Source organism: Natator depressus, chromosome 12 (genome assembly GCF_965152275.1).
Source record: "Natator depressus isolate rNatDep1 chromosome 12, rNatDep2.hap1, whole genome shotgun sequence".
In the NCBI taxonomy this organism is placed as follows: domain Eukaryota; kingdom Metazoa; phylum Chordata; order Testudines; family Cheloniidae; genus Natator; species Natator depressus.
In genome coordinates this window covers 24639710-24655246 of record NC_134245.1, presented here as the reverse complement: position 1 = coordinate 24655246, position 15537 = coordinate 24639710, and the positions used below count along the sequence as shown (strand labels likewise).

The window sequence follows — 15537 nt, the reverse complement described above, 5'->3', positions numbered from 1 at the left end:
CCATGGGCTAGCCTCACTTCCTTCTATTTGTACATGGGAAGCAAAGTGGAGCGCATCCTAATATATTTTCATTTGCAATGTTTAGTTGAGAGAAGAGAGAGGTGTCACAGAGTAACCAGTCACAAACAAAAATAGTGTCTTATGATAAGAAAATGCAGATAACAGGGGGAACTGCATATACATCTAGAGAAGTAACTCTGCCATACACAGTCCTGGTGCAAACATACTTGGAAATAAGGTAGGTATTTCTGGTCCCCATACTTCAGAAGAAGGAAATGAAAAACAAAGGAGGGCAATAGTGATAGATGGATTAGAGAACAAGGCACGTACAAAGAGGCTGAGGAAGCTAAATTCATAGAGTTTGGCAAAAGAGAAGAGGTAACATGGTCACAGTCTATAAATACCTTCAAGGTAACAATAGAAATGAAGGAAGGGAATTATTCACACTCTCAGAAAATTGTAAGACAGGGAGCAATGGCCTAAAGCTAAGAAAGAAAAAGTTTTGCTAGATATTAGAACAAAGTTCTGAACAAAAAAAGAGCAACTGAGTAGTTTAATAGGCTGTCAGAGGAATTGGTCAATGCACCATACATGCCACTCTTATACAACCAGCTAGATATGATATCCCTGAGAAAGACAGTGAGTAGTATAGTAAAATACAAAAGGCTCAGGTTGGATTAATCAAGCAACCTTTTCTGGCCTTACAGTCTATGATTCAAAAGGTGTCACACAGATGTTATTAACTGGGATCAGGAAGCAGATCCACTTTTCAAAACTAGACCAACTCCTTTCTTGTATTCCTCTCTTTTATATTCCTTATCCATCAATTACACCCTCAGTCTCCAAGTGGATAAATACTAAATTGTCCCTCTTCACACTGATTTGCTTTCCTATTCATTTGAAAGAGATGTCAGGAGACTCAGAGGAGCTAGTATGGGAATGGTTGTTACTTCACAATTAGTTGAGCCAAGAGAATAGCTGATGCAGAGCATTGTAGGAATCAATCTCAAAATCACTACCAGTGAGTAAATGGGCATTTCCATGAGTATGTAAAGAAAATGTTTTCATACTGAAGAAGTTAAAGGAACCTACTTTTCTTATCACACTTTAGAAGCCAACTCCTCCTATATACCCTAATTCAAGGGATAGGGACCATTCTGGGACAGACATTTCGTTTGGAGAAGCTTCCTACTTGGAGAAAGTGAACAGTATCTTTCAAACTCAAATCCAGAGTCTTCGTTTTACAAATTGTCTTTGATAGCTCTGTTCAGTCCTTAGAAGTGAGGGGGAATCTGTTCAGCCAGATCTATGGCACAGCTAGATTGACTCTCAGATAGGTGTGCTAGCAAACTCATAAAACATTGCCAAGTACACTGTGAGTTATGCAGATAATTTCATATTCCACAAGGCACCCAACAGGCAGTATTCAGTTGCTTAAGCTACTGAGGGAGGAACTAGGCAAGCGTTGTTACAAGTGGGACTATCCAACTTCCTATGCACAATATACTCAGATAACCAATCAAAGATGCCTCTCTCGTTGGCATCTAGCCAAATTCTTGTGTAAACGGCAGCCAATAATCAGATGGTTTACACCACAATTACAGAGCAAGTGCCAAAGCAAATGCCTAGTGTACAGCACACAGACATACCCTTCACCACTATCCAGGAGCAGCGGTCAGTAGAACGGCTGCACATCTGACCCAAGGGTGATGTGCACTCCAGCTTCACATCTGACTGATAGCGTGTCTTGTAGAACAGTGCTTTATTTTCCTATTTCACGTTGGGCAGTGCCCCAAGCACACATGGGGAGAAGAGACCTGTGACTGGTTTCTCATTGACACTCCTTTACTGGCTTGTCCCTGAAAAGGGTTTCTGCAAAGAGATGAGGATTGCATTATTCCTGCCCTAAAACTAGAGTGACTTGTTAGCTCGTTGAACAACTTTTGAGGTCTGAAACCTAGCTCACTGGCCTAGAAGGCAGAACATGCCCACTCTTCCCTTCTAGCCCATACGCTCTTGTGCCTGCATGCACTAGTGTGCTTTCAGATATGTTGGAGCTGCATGAGAGGAGCACAGCCGTGTAATAACAGTTACTCCAGCTTTTGTCAGGAAACATGCATGGAAGTAATATGCTTCCGACTGCCTCTAGGGATGTGCAGGAACTTTGCTTGCACATCTCAGTAGTGAACTGAGGTCTAGATGGCCTTCCCATTGCTACAACATACCATTTTATGAATTCCACCAGTTTTTTCTTTACCATATGTTTTAAAATGGGAAATACATGAGATTTTAAATGTGATTCCCCTGTATCTTTAAAATTATTAAGGAAAATTCTCTGAAGTACCATCTTTGTGTGTCTAAACCTGGGGTCTCAAACACGTGGCCCACGGGGTTATTTCCTGTGGCCTGCCAGGCTCCCCTCCCCCCACTCCGCCTCCCGGCTCCTCAGCCTACCGGCAGGCGCTTCCCACCACCAAACAACTGTTTGGTGGTGCTTAGCCCTTTCCAGGAGGGAGGGAGGAGGAGCAGGGAGCTGCTTGCTCAGGGGAGGAGGCGGAGAAGAGGTGGGGCAGGGGCGGGGATTTGGGGAAGGGTTTGGAATGGGGGTGGGGAAGGGGTGGGAAGAGATGGGCAGGGGCGGGGCCTCACGGAAGGGGTGAAGTGGGGGCGGGGCCAGAGCAGCGCGGGGGGAGGGGGGTCAGTGATGTGGTCCTTGGGCCAATGTACTAGTCCTCATATGGCCCTCGTGGTGATTCGAGTTTGAGATCCCTGGTCTAAACCATGGTATTCATTTTTATTGCCCTTAGACAAGTTAGGTTGATAATCAAATTAAAAAGTTAGTAATAACATGAAAAAAGCCCAGTGGAGCGATGCTGATTTGCACCAGCTGAGGATTGGGCCTATTGTGTCTCATCTTGAGAGGTGCTGAGCACCCTCTGAGCAGTTCTTAAATTAACACTTGCACAATCAGATTTTAAGCATCTAATTTCTTGATAAAGATCTTTTTACCCTAACAAAGCTCTAATACCCTCAGTATACAAGGCAGGTGGGATTTTCAAAAGTGCTTCAACTGAATCATGGAAAAACTCCTATAGAGTTTAGTGGACACAGGGTTAGATAATCCTGAGTATTCTGAAAAACCTACTCTATTTTTTTAAAGGCTGAAGAAATGGCAAGTGTTGACTTCTTGTGGCCTTAAAACTTATCTTTGTAATGTCTGGTGCTGAAAATCACTGATAATTCTCTTGGCCAAGAAACAAAGCATGAAAGTTGCTTTTTAAAAAATGCATCACTCTTTTCTGCCTAATTTGTTTAAAAATATCCTCAGTCTGGAGGAATCAAGATAAATACTTCCAGAATTTATATTCTTGAAAATCTGGAATGAATTAAAAGAACAGAAAAGCACCATGGATCTACTCCACCTTTACAGAAGTTGTTACTTGCATTCAGGAACTTTGTTAAAACAATTTACAGTTATATGCAACAGCTTAAATCATCGTATTTCAGAACAGCTATTTAACTGATGTAATCATAGTTATTTTAAATACGTATCTATTAGCACTTATAATTAATGTAATCTTCAAGGGGAAATAACTTCTCAGATACATGATTTTTCTGTTCAGAAATGTCATATGTTGCTGTCTTGTTTGTAAGCTCCTCTGGCATGGACTCACTCTTTCATTTCTTTGTAAAGCATCTTGTACACACTATAAAATAATACTATAATAACAATTTTACAATATAATGTAACCATTTTTTAAAATTACATAATCTTTCTTTCAAGTGATTTCTCAGTATAAGTACATCAGTAAGAGCAGCTGATTGGAGATCTGCAATGATAGCTGTTTTGTAGATATCTCTGCAGAAAATGCCTTTGACTAGTAAAATTTAAATCTCTTTATAAATGCATTCCATCTTTTGAAATTAGCTAATCATTTTTGGTCATTTAACAGCAATGTTATTTACTGGCTAACAGTTGCTTTAGTGAAAAAGTCAGAGAAAATGAATCATCTTCTAGCAACCTGCTACCCACCTGCCCATATGGTAACAGCTGTATTAACCTGATTTGGTTTGTTTATTGGGAAATGTCCTTTTATTATTATTTGCAAGCCAGAGAATCGGTAGAGGATTCCATGATGGCAGTTTTACAAAGAATAAGCCCAATGCATGAACTTAAGAAATCTACCCAGAGTTAAGGTTCCAAGGTCACATCCAGAATCAGGAAGGAGAACTATAAATTACAAAGCATTGGACTGCAGCCAAGCCCATGGGAAGCTACATTTAGCATATCATTCTCTAAGCAGCAGGATGAAACCTTAACCCCCTTTCAGACAGAATTTGAATGGAATTTATTTTAAGAACATTTTGATTGAAATATCATCAATTGACTTTCCAAGACAACTCTGAAACGGATTGCAATCACACATAGGGGGAGAGGACAGCCTTGTCAACCAGCCTAAAATGATGATGAGGATGATGATATAGCCCCATAAAATATTTATGAAAACTAGACGAATCTCTGTGCTAGCAACATGCTGATATTATAACAGAGACTTCAAATAAACTCTTGACATTAGCTTAAGCTCAGATTTCTCCCAACGTAAATCAAAGGTTGAACAACAACGTGACACATCTATTTCTAAGTAAAAATCGCTGCACAGGTTATTACTAAGATAATTAAAACAGTGTGAATAATGTGATTATGTTTTATTTGTATGACAATAGTGCATATAGGCCACAGTCAGGATTGTTCTAGGTGCCGTACTTCCATACAATAGGATGTAATTGGAATGTAAGCTCTTTGAGGCAAGGGCTGTAATTTTGTGTGGGTGTACAGAGCCTACTAAAATGGGACTCTGATCCCTGATTGGGGCCCATAAGAGCGACCACAATTTAAATAATAACAATAAAGACAAAATATAAAATAAAAACTTGTGAAATTTTAATCTGTTTTATGGGGAAAATAATGGTTACTTCAATGGATAGGAAAATTATATTATACTTAAGGATGCCTGCCCTTTTCTTAATTCTTTCTTAACCAAATAAATAACTAAAACAATCCACACCAATCCATGTTTCTTTTTTTTGTAAAAGCTCTGCCTGCAGGCAGACCTGACAGACTGTTCCATTAATTCACAGACCCATATTTAAAGACATGAGAAAATATTGTCAGTCACTGTGGGGAAAAGAGTCAGCTCGAAAGTCCTTACCCCCTGCCTGCAAAAGAACAGCATTGGCATCAAGTGCTGAGACAGCTGCCATCCTGCCATTTTGGCAAGGAAAAAAGGTGAGGGAAAGCAACTGAATAAATGCAGGTGAATTTGGGGAGGGTAGAAAGGAGACAGAAGAGATGAATAGTTTATTGGACAATAGTTGAATCATATTGCACTTACATCTGTAACTAATAAGTAGGTGTGGACCACTTTTCTTGTAAATTATAACTGATCATCTAAAGTACTGTCCACACGCATTTTGTGAATATGGAAATTAATATCAGACAATCTTAATTCTGTGGTGGTGTATATCAGAATCACTGTTGTTAACATAGACAATTAAATGGTTGGGGTTGCAGATCAGCTGCTGTTGTAGGAGATTTTTTCCTATAAGTGTGATTTAAGTATTGCTTTTTGACAAATCTGGAAGAGAACATTCCCATGGCACAGGAATGAATTTGTGCCTAGTTCTGCTGGATGTTGAAACCTGTGTTGGATGGGATGAGCACCTGCAGTCTGGAGTGACAGACATAAGTGCTTTATGTGGAGTAATCTAAATATACTTGTGGTCACTTGATAACCTGCTGAAGTAAGTAAGTTTCAATCACTGCAGACTGGAATGGAATCGTCAATCAATCTAATTTGAAAAATCGTAAAAACATTTTCACTACCTAACAATTTAAAGTTCTGTTATATGGTCTTTTTGGGGGGGGGGGAGGGGGACTAAATGAAAGAAATAATTACATTCTAAATTGCAACACAAAGATCAGATTCATGGTGTACTAACCTTTATGTACCTAGAGTCTAATATGTTTTATTAGCCCGGACTCTACTTTGCAATTTCATCCATTGTTTATGGATTATTATTGTTTTCTAAATGAATTTTGTGACTCCTGAGAAATAAGTTATCCAAAGTTTCAGAGACCAAAGCTCTTTATTTTCTTGCCAAATGAAATAAATGCAAGTGTCACTTTGACTTCATGGACAGCTCCATTTTATGCACTGGTTTAATTTTCTTTTACTGGTATATTTTGGGTTTCTAAAATTATTATTTTGCTAATGCAGCTCACATACTGCATGGTAGGTCTAAGGCTGGCTGTGTGAAAAACTATAAGTAAATAATATAGTAAAAGATGGTGATTTGCATTTGTATATATCTTCCATCAGAAGATCTAAACAGTAAAAAAAAATTACTGAATTTAGTTTAACCAAGTTTAGTGAATAATATTATCACCATTTTAAAGATACCAAAACTAAGACACATTGGCTCAAATTTTCAAATTTGGATGCCTAACATTAGGCACCTAACTATGACCCTGATCCTGCAAACTCATATGTGGGTAACTTTATGTGCGTGAACAGGCACATTAAACAAAATGAAACTACTAACATACATAAAGATCTTCACGTGTAAGTAACAGCAGGATCAAAAGTAGTCTGATTGTGGTGGATCTGGCCCATCCACAGCTCACACTGAAGTCAATGAATGCTGAAAAACAGGTATTTTTATTTAGGTACTTAAATGCAGATTTAGGTGTCTAACCACAGGCAGCCAAGTTTGAAAATTGTGCTCAGAAAGCTTAAGTACTTGATCCTGCAACCCCTACTCATATGAATCATTACAACTATCTCAAGTAGTCTCATTTTCTTAGATTAACTTACTTCCATGAGGTTGGTTGTTGTGTGAACAAGAATTAGAAGATTGAGCCCTAAGAGACTTAACCAAGATCATGGAGGTCTTTTGGCAGCATTGGAAACTGAAAGCATCTCTCCTGGCTAACAGCCTTGTGTCTTAATCCCAAGAGCATCCTCTATCCCTTTCTCCCAGAACAAGGATTTGGACCTTATAGTAAGCACGGTTCTTTGTGATTAAGAGTGAAAGGCCATTTCTGGAGGTTTTGAAATACATTTTAAATGAAGTATTTTAAGGGATGTGGTGTAATTGTCGAGTTTGCATATTTAATAGACATTTGGCTATAAACATTCTAAGAAAAGTGCCTAGTTAATATCAGTTTGACAGTAAATTGGCACAATGCTGAGCTCCTATGCATCAAATTAGCATTGATCTGCAAAATGTTTCTGAAAGGTTTCTTAAGTCTGCCAACTTTTCAAATCAATTTTGGAGAAAAGGGCTTCGGCTGGTTTTTGAAGTTTGATAAACTTTTCAAATTGTCTATCATGAGACTGCAGACCTTTCCAATCTTTGCTTTTGAAATGCTAATTCTTTTCAAATGTTGTTGTTTTTCCCCATCCTCATTCAATAATAATCAATTCTGTTTTAATTTGTTTCTTCTCTGTACGTACAGTTTTAAAGTCTCTTTCTCTCTGAGTTCACAGAGCCCGACATTACAAGTGAGCAGGTCCCTGCATAGATAGATACTCTTTCAGCGAGGCATTGTGTAGAGAGCACGTACTGAACATGCTGGAATGCTGGTGCTTGGTAGTCTACTCTGGGTACATAATCGCTTCCAGGTGGAATGTAAGGAACTGGCTTTGAGCCATAATGTTGTAAATGGTTTTGATTCTGGCTGCCTAAGAGATTGCGCCTCTTTCTGTGTGATATTAATACAGCTGTGATTACCAGAGGCAATAAAGCTCAAACTCCCTCAATTAATACAAGATTAATAATATGGCAGCAGAGAATGCTCTGTGAAGGGTTCACGGCTTTGGAACTTATTCCTGTTCCGGTGTGGTCTGCCAGAGACTGGCTTTGTTAACCCTCCCGGCATACTGTAAAGTCAACATTTCTCTTGGGCTTTCTATCAGGGGTAGGTTGAAGTTGGTGTCAATGGGTGGTGTCTGAATGAGGTTCATCTGGGAAGAGAAGGGATTATTCCATGTTTTATGTTCCTGGTTGGTTTCAGTGAACTTGGTTGGTTGTATTTTGCTATATTGATTTTTAATTATGAATTTTCATTCTTGACAACACCCAGAGCTATGGACCGGAGCTGTGCAACCTGAAGCAAAATAAATAAGACAAAATGCTGACATTTTTCTGCATAGTTTTACATTTATCTTAATCTAGATAGAAATGCAAATGATGAATAATGTAACTTCACCAAATGACTGAACCTTTTGCCTAAAATGAGCTATAACAGCTACCCAAGTGCCCTGCCAGTGGCATTCTGTACGAGCACAGAATACAGAGGTTCATGAACTAGAGCCCTCTCCCCTCGAGCAGTGGAAATTGCATGTGTTTTGGAGGGAACATATCTGAATAGGCTGTTTAATGGTTGCTTATAATTATGGGATGGATTATTGGAGCAGCTTTGTGAGCTCTCCCACCAATACAAAGTGGCTCTAAAACCAATACAGCTAGCCCCAGAAGGCTCACCTCAGGGTAAGGGGATCTCCTGGTGGAATAGTGTCAGTGGGGCACCTCTGATACCATCCCCTCCAAGCTGTCTTATTCTCCCTTGTGCTTTGGTGGATTTATGCTGGGGACCAGATTGATGTACAATCAGCCCATGATCGAGGAAGTGGAAAGGTGGCTTTGATGACACTTTGCACCACCTTCCTTGTTGTGCTACATGCTGCTCAGCTGAAGCTGTGGATCTGGGTTTCAATAGTACTAATACGTATATTTGCAGTTGCAATGAGGCCCAGCCTCCTCGTCTGTTCCTGCAAAATGAGTTTTGGTTGAAAATCAGACTGCCTATTTTTCTACCTTCTCTCAAAACTTCCAGTGATGTCTGTGTGGGTGCTGCATGTTCAAGGAATGCACTTGTGACCAACCTCACCAAAGGCCCTGTGAGAATTAAGGAAAAAAGTAGGTAGAAACAATGTTGTTTCTTTGGCTCATCTGAATTCAGAGAGAAATATCAGCTCCTGTCTGATGATGTAGGTTCACATGTTTATGATTTCTATCAGTTAGGACTCTGTTAATCACTTTCTGCTGTTTCATCCTTTAACATGAGTTCACTTGGAGCTGTGAAATACACCATTTTTGCCATGACTAATTTGTGAAATCTGTCACCTTCCTCTGTGGTTTGGATTGTACCCTAGTTAAACATCATTGTTAATTAGAAAAATCTGTGGTTTGTTTCCTACAGGTAAACTTTATTTCTCTTCTGTCCTCAATGTTCACTTGAAAGGTGTGATTCCATAGTCACTTATCTTTTGTGACTAATGAAAAATGACTTGAAAGCCAGTTTTGGCTGGATTTGCACACACTGTGCTTTAGCTTTTGCTCTTTTACTTTAGCTCAGTGTGCACATTGGGCTCACTCCTGCTCCAGTGGAAGCTTTGACGTGAGCTTCAGTTAAAGCAAATTTGGTCACATATTTAGGCTGGATACAATATAATTTTTATTTTTTATAATTGACAGATAATATCAATGTTTATTTTTAAGGATTTCCCCAACAATTTTTATCAATTTAAAGGTTCACTTTTGTGGGAAATCATGGAGGGGTCAGACAATAATTATTTAATGATAGTAGATGTTGAGAATCAAAAATCAAAGTATTAAACCATTAGAACACAAGTTGTCAAGGTCACATGTCAAAATATATCAAGTAGATGTTCTTAAATCAAACTCTAATAAATAATCAACACCATTTTTCTTACTTTGCCTCTCTGTAAATTTTGACTATTTGTAATGGAATTATTTTTCATCTTTGTGTGTGTATGGTGAAATCAATGTTTACCAACATTTACTGATAAATATCTAATGCTTCCAAACCTAATTACTTTGCATTTACCATCTGAATATATTTCTCCCAGCACTTGCCACAATGGTGTGAAAAATAGAAAAGCATATTTCACAATGTATGTACCCTCTACTGATTATATTTTAAACTGGTGGTAAAACTAAATACAAAATAATCATAATAATAAATTTTGTATACCCTATATATACACTAAATATTCTGGCAGTATTGATCTCATCTATAATCAGTCGTATTAATCTTTTGTTTTTCACATATTATAAACAATATCCTGTGGGAACTCCACAAGAGGAACTCCTACTTAGGATTGGGCCCTAAATTCCGATAGGTTCAGTGGTTTGGTTAAAGTGCCACAGATGTTTACAGCTTCTTAATATGTTAATTGCTCATTGATGAGATGTCTTGTTCATCCATACTGTTATCCATATTGTTCATCCACCCTGTGTAATTCACAGCCTCCAACAAATCTAGTAAACCCTTATTTCATTATTTCTGTCACCAAAAAACAATGATAAATGGTCTTATTTTTAAGATCAGTAAGAATAGTGTAATGGAGTATAGTAGAGTTTATTGGCTGCACATGCCAAAGTGGAATTAGGCTATTAATATTACTGGGACTAGAATTTGGCCTGAACACTCTTGACCCTTAGCACAGTACCCTTACAGGGTACATCCAGTTATTTTAATGATTGATATTAGGAGGGGAGTTAAATTTAACATAGTTTGAGCATCTCTCTCTCTCTCTACCCATTTTTACTTTAACTTTCCTTCTCACCTCTCTGCTCCTATGGTGTTCTGTTTTCTTGCTAATTTCAGACTCTACCTCATTTAGGTTCATCATGTCCTGTTTGAAGTACAATCAACTAAATAGATAAGATCAGGAGCATTTCTACAGACAGGAGAGTGAGCAACTCTGAGTTTCGTGCTGTAATTTAACCAGGGGTGAAAGTAAGTTAAAGGACTTATCAGTATGCTGGAGTCCCGAGCAGGGGGCGTGGCATCAACCGGAAAAGGCGGGGCCTTTAAATACCCAGGCTCTTTAAATCACCCTCGGAGCTCCGGCCGCCGCTACCCCGGGGCTCCGGCAGCGGGGTGCGGGCGGCGCTTTAAAGGGCCCAGGGCTCCGGCCGCTGCAGGGAGCCCCGGGCCCTTTAAATTGCCAGCCTTGGGAAGCCAGTCCGGTCTGGCACGGTGTACCGTCTCTTGCCGGTACGCCATACTGGACCTTACTGGCTTACTTTCACCTCTGAATTTAACCCATCATCATAAACCAGAAAGAAAATATTCAGGATTATCTAAGGTGGATCTTCAGTACTACTTTCCTTCCAGTCATCTAACCCATTCCTGCTCCCACTGAAGGAACTGGTAAAATTCCTTTGGATGTCTGTGGGAGTAGGATTGGGTCCTTATGCTGTTGTAAGGCAACCCACGCCCCTTACTATATACAATGCATTAAACTCTGAAGTATTGAAGCCATCTTATTATAAGCTATTTACTTACCACTACTATGTACTAATCACCAGATAGCAATAAAAGCTTTTACACTCCCATCCTGTCTGTGATCAGCAGAAACATAAAAAGCATATTAGCCAATTGATTTTTGGCATTAATTGTGAGCCAGGAGCAGTGCATGGAGTACATAGAAATTTTTCAAGCAGGAAAATTCAATTTTAGTTTTTTAAAAGTGATTTTGGAAGATACTCAAACATGCCTAATAGACACACTTTTCAAATAGCATAAAGCAAAAAGTAGTTCTTAGCTTTCATAAACATAAAGATTTGAATAAATGTTAAAAAGCCAAATTCTCCTGATATTCCATAATCTGTAAATGTTCATCACAAATGCAGCAAATATGCATGAAGTTTCCCAACAGACATTTTGGTTACAAGATTTAAAAGGCATATCAAAATCTTCAACCATATGTAACCCCTATAAAACTTTCACAGATTCCAAAGATCAATCAGTTGCAACTTCCACCTTTCATATCCCTTTTCAGTAAGTAGCAAAAGAAGATCAGAATTCACTGTTTTATTTTACAGCTCTGGTGATATATAAATAAATCATCAACACATGCTCATTGATGTCTCCAACAAATAATTAAGTCTTGACCTTCTGTTATGACACTTCCTAAATTTTTTTGGTGCTTGAAACTAGTGCTCAGAAAATATACTTCACACCATATAAACAAGGATGTTTCAAGAGTGGGTGGGAGGGGTCCAGTTCACTTTCACTTATTTTTTTCTACATTTGATTCTGCCATGTATATTGAGTTATTATTGATTATCAATCTCTGTAGCAGTCTACAATATGGGTTGAATTGTTACATGTAATTGCTGTTGAAAGTTTGCTTCATTAGAAGCAAACTTAGATTAGGTCTCCAGAAGCTACATTTTCACAGTGCTCCTCCATATGGTGGTGTAATCTAGCCTGGGTACTTAATATTTTTTTTTATTATTTACTTTGCTCAGAACTCCAATAACCCTGGTGACCGCTGTCTTTGTGTTCAACTGGGCTAGGTAGCAGGTGTCAGCAAAAGTTTAATTTGGAAGCTCATGAATTCTAAAGAGGAGCTTAACTGTTATCCCCAACCCTAGGAGCTTCCGTGGCCTACGCCTGGAAAAAAGCAAATCCCGTGAACATGAAAGGAATTTATGAGATGCCAGTCATCTGACAAAATGAAATCTTTTCAGGATAAACAAGGGATGGCTTTTTTATCCGGTGATAATTAATAATAAATTAGACTACATTTCTAATTTGTGAGAATTCCTTATATGAGACCATTAACGTTTACTATTCAACTTCCTAACTGGCAATGTCTGTGGCCAGAGTTCTTCAAAATTGTAAAAACAACAAGGTGTACTTGTGGCACGTTAGAGACTAACAAATTTATTTGGGCATAAGCTTTCGTGGGCTAAAACCCACTTCATCAGATGCTTTGTGGGTTTTAGCCTCTAAGGTGCCACAAGTACTCCTCGTTGTTTTTGCTGATACAGACTAACACGGCTACCACTCTGAAACCTTTAAAGCTGTAATGTTTAAATCTTGAAACAAAATACATCATGGTACCCTTTTGACACAAATAATGTGCATCTGTTTTTTATAAACAGATTAAAGTTAAACTGTACACATTTCCATCTGAAGATAGACTAGTTATAGGAAGAAAGCTACATTAAAGTGACTTCATGGGCTTCCTAAACCCCCAGAAGCCTAAAAATTGGACTTGAGGCTACAACCTTGCTTTTTTACGTCTAGTTATTTCACTTCTGATATCAAAGGATCCTAGACAATAGAGATGGAAAATGGCTGATAGACATTTAGCTCCTTCACCTGCCAATACAACATTGTCCACTATATTTTCCACTGCTTTGTTTAGTCAAGTTTTAAATGGCTGAAGTGGCATGGTACAGTACTGTACAGTCTGAGTGGTCTAATCTGAATTAGACAAAAATCAAGATTAATATAGATTATGCTCTAGAAGAAAATAATTTTGCTGCTTAAATGAATGTAATTCTATTTATAAAATGAGAAAATTAGAGAGTGAGTTAGCTCCCCTTAGCATGTTTATAGTTTGAGCCCTGAAGAGAAAGGGTGAGTTAGAAGTAGGAATAGAATTGCAACCTATTGTGATTTTTTTATTTTACCAATGTATAATCAAGGGACTTTGTATAGAAATATTTTTAAAGAAGAAACATATATCTTGTGAAAGACCCGTTCATTTATTTGAAACGTAGTTTAAAGCATGTATTAACCCCTTGCATTTCTGGTGTATAGTGTAAGGATTTATGAGCATCTTTTGAAATGTGCACTACCCTGCACAGACAGAGGCAAGGCATTAGTGGAACTGTGCGTTACCCCATCAGTATGTATTCGGGAGTTGTCCCAGGCTACTTTTTTGACCGGCTAGAGCAGCTCATTCGGAGCTGTTATGGTCTGCCATGCCAATGAGGGTTTAGGGATTCTCAAGCCCACAAATCTCCCAGCTGCAGAGCAACGTGAACTACATTTGCCTGCTAAAAATCCTTACATTGTTCTCCCGGGGAAAAAAATTGATGCACATATGCAAGAAGCTGCATTACTAAAATGCAATTACAGTGAGAACAGAAATCAAACCGCGCCAAACCACTGGGTCACCCGATGGACTGACTAATCGAAGAACCATTTCCACGGGAGTTGGGGGTCAAGGGAAGTTTGGGGCCGAAGTCTTGCAGTTAATCAAAACTCTCAGTAACTTCAGGCTCAGGTCCTGAGCACACGGGGCAGGAGTTGGCTCCTAGACATTCCCCGCCCCCCCAGCAGACAACAGGGTGGTTTTTTTTTTCCTTAATAGTCTGGTAGTTTGAGGAGCAGGTGTCAGCCCGAGTCTCCTGCTTTTCAAAGCCGCTCTCCCTGTGGGGGTGGGGTTAAAACTGCTGCCCAGAGCGGGTCCCAAGTTTGTTCGTTTGTTTGTTTGCAAATTGCCCCCGCCCCGCCGCGAGTCCCTGAGGCCCAGGCCAGCGCCAGGTGCCGGGGCCGCGCCCGTGGGCGTCCTGCCCCACGCGGGCTCCCCCAGGCGCCGCCCCAGCCGCGCTGCCCCGAAGTCCCGGGAAAGTTTCCCCGCGCCGCTCGCGAGCAGGACTTTCCCGAAGTCGGGGCGCGCCGGCGCGGCGGGACCCCGGGGGCTGCTCCGCGCGCGCTCGCCCGCCCGGCGGCGACCTCTCCCCGGGGCCGCGCTGGGGGCGGACCTGCGCGCACTGACCTGGCCACGCGGGAGCAGCGCCCCCTCCTCTGCGGGCGGCTCAGCGCATCCTCCGGCCGGGGGGCTCCGCGCCGCGCCGCTGGGCTCCCGCCGCTCAGTCTGGGCACTTCTGCGCCTCCCCGCCGGCAGGACGCAGGGAGCTGGGCTGGGAGGAGAAAAGTGGGACAGTCAGCCCGGAGCTTGCAGGCGGCTGCCTCCCCCCGCGCCCCGCCGCCTCCTGCCGCCGCGCCGGGCTCGCTGCCTGGCCGGGGAGGCTCCCAGGGAAGTGATGCTCCTGCCTCCCGGCAAGGCTGGGCAGCGCGGGCTCTGAAGGGCTGAGCTGAGAGCCGGCTCCCTTTCCCCTCGCCTCTCCGCCGCCGCCTCCTCCTCCGCCATGGCAACACGGGAGGCAGCCTGCCAGCCCCTTGCCCTGCTCTGCCACGGCGCGGAGCCGGCGTCCCCAGCCCCGGGAGCTGGGGAACAGACCCCTTCTTTGTCACTTGCCTCTTGGCCAGAGGCGGGGGCGGTGGGGGGAGGCTGTCACGGCGGCTCCACTGGGCTCAGCGCGCTGCGATTTGTCTGAGCAAGGGGGCTTGCTCGCGCTTATTAATGCAAATCTAATGAAGTAAAGTCAGAGCTCCCTGGGGTAAGGGGGAGCAGGTGCTGGTTTGTTTCAGGCTGGGAAATGAATGTGGAGGCACGGTTATTTATTTTTTTCTAAGTATCTAATCACTCTCAATTTCCGAAGGATGAAAGTACATGTGGAGACATTTCAATGCCTTCACATTTCTAGGGTGGTATTTCCCTTTAAAGTTTTACATGCATCCCCCTTCGTCCCCCCTTTCCCCCCACACACACACCAGAAAGCTGCTGAATTATGCATTGTCTGCAGGGGAAATTAATTTTGATCAAAACAGGGGAGTTTGTTTTAAAAACATATATA

General features: G+C 41.1%; 1 protein-coding gene across 2 annotated transcripts in view; it reads right to left on the bottom strand.

The window, feature by feature from the left end:
• The window catches only part of CHST8 (carbohydrate sulfotransferase 8), a 262922-nt gene extending 247675 nt beyond the window's left edge, over positions 1 to 15247 (bottom strand). For both annotated transcript variants that reach the window (XM_074968745.1, XM_074968747.1), the window contains exons 1-2: positions 15099 to 15247; positions 14616 to 14760 (exon numbers count right to left, since the gene is read on the bottom strand). The gene's annotated coding sequence lies outside the window, so the exon portion shown is untranslated. The remainder of the gene's footprint in view (positions 1 to 14615; positions 14761 to 15098) is intronic.
• Positions 15248 to 15537: the final 290 nt, after the last annotated feature.